Genomic DNA, 1,556 nt, shown 5'->3' on the forward strand with positions numbered 1-1,556 from the left:
CTTCACCTGATGAGAGAACCTCCACTGTCTCACTGCTGCAGCCTCAACATGAGCCTCCACACACTTAGAGAAAAGCCTCATCCTCACTCAGTGAACATGTGACCTGTCAGACGGAGCCTGGACACAGGGCTCATACATTCACATCATTTAGCCAATCAGATGAATCCTCAGCTGGCTGTCAGCTGCCCTCACATCAATGGTGTCAGTCTGGACCCTGTGAGGTCAGCTAGCACCATGGTGGAGGAATCACAGGAGCTGTACGTGCTCACTTAGTATTTATTCATCACAATATGGAACAGTGTCAACCTGAGGTCAAAGGTCAGAGAAGAAGACTGAGGTCAGAGCAGGAGACTGAGGTCAGAGATCAGAGCAGGAGACTGAGGTCAAAGGTCAGAGCAGGAGACTGAGGTCAGAGGTCAGAGAAGAAGACTGAGGTCAGAGCAGGAGAGTGAGGTCAGAGCAGGAGACTGAGGTCAGAGATCAAAGCAGTAGACTGAGGTCAAAGGTCAGAGCAGGAGTCTGAAGTCAGAGCAGGAGACTGAGGTCAAAGGTCAGAGCAGGAGACTGAGGTCAAAGGTCAGAGCAGGAGACTGAGGTCAGAGGTCAGAGGAGAATTGAACTCAGTTTGATGTGAATTGATCATAAATGTTGTTTGTTGTTGTTAATGTTTTAATCTCATGTTGTTGTTTGTGTCCAACACAGAACATCGTAACCAGTGGCTCTTCACTGATGAGTGGCTGAAGATAAAAGGTGTGTGTGTGTGTGTGTGTGTGTGTGTGTGTGTGTGTGTGTGTGTGTGTGTGTGTGTGTGTGTGTGTGTGTGTGTGTGTGTGTGTGTGTGTGTGTGTGTGTGTGTGTGTGTGTGTGTGTCTCTGTGTGAGTGTGTGTGTGTGTGTCTGTGTGTGTGTCCTATTTAAATGCATCAGTAATCACTTTGGAAGAGATTGATTACTAAAGTTTAGAGAAGATATTCACATTGAATAAATCACAGTCACAATCATTTCATGGAAAGAGGTAAAAGATATTTTCTTCCAACTATAAATTTACTGTAAATCTGGGACTATTGAGCGCACCTGAATATAAGCTGCACCAGGTAAATTTTACCAGAAAATAAATTTTGTACATTTACAGGCTGCACTTGACTATAAGCCGCAGGTTTCCATGTTGTAACATGAGATATTTACGTTCACAGAAATACATTAAATACATCAAGCTGCCTGTACTGCACCAACACGATATCGATATCAAGCTGACGAGCAGAAGCTCTATTTCCCTCCTTGACGGCCGGATCGATTGACTTTAACTTAAAAGCCGCATCATCTGCATTTCTCCCTGTTTTCCATGACAGTTCAAAATCAAAATCAAAACTACCGTGTCTTCTTCGGCACATAATCTTTCCCCACATGTCCGTCTCACTTTTACGCTTCCCGTTAGAGCGCCCCCCGGAGGCCGTTAGAGCGCCCCCCGGAGGCCGTTAGAGCGCCCCCCGGAGGCCGTTAGAGTGCCCCCCGGAGGCCGTTAGAGTGCCCCCCGGAGGCCGTTAGAGCGCCCCCTGG

General features: G+C 47.1%; 1 protein-coding gene across 1 annotated transcript in view; it reads left to right on the forward strand.

Moving 5' to 3' along the window:
• Positions 1-1,556, forward strand: part of LOC111645923 (uncharacterized) — a gene marked incomplete at both ends in the record, with an annotated part of 13,081 nt that overhangs the window by 9,380 nt on the left and 2,145 nt on the right. The window lies entirely within an intron of this gene.

This window comes from Seriola lalandi, unplaced genomic scaffold (genome assembly GCF_002814215.2).
Source record: "Seriola lalandi dorsalis isolate HSWRI2012SDOR001 ecotype SW California unplaced genomic scaffold, Sedor1 jcf7180002054959, whole genome shotgun sequence".
In the NCBI taxonomy this organism is placed as follows: Eukaryota; Metazoa; Chordata; class Actinopteri; order Carangiformes; family Carangidae; genus Seriola; species Seriola lalandi.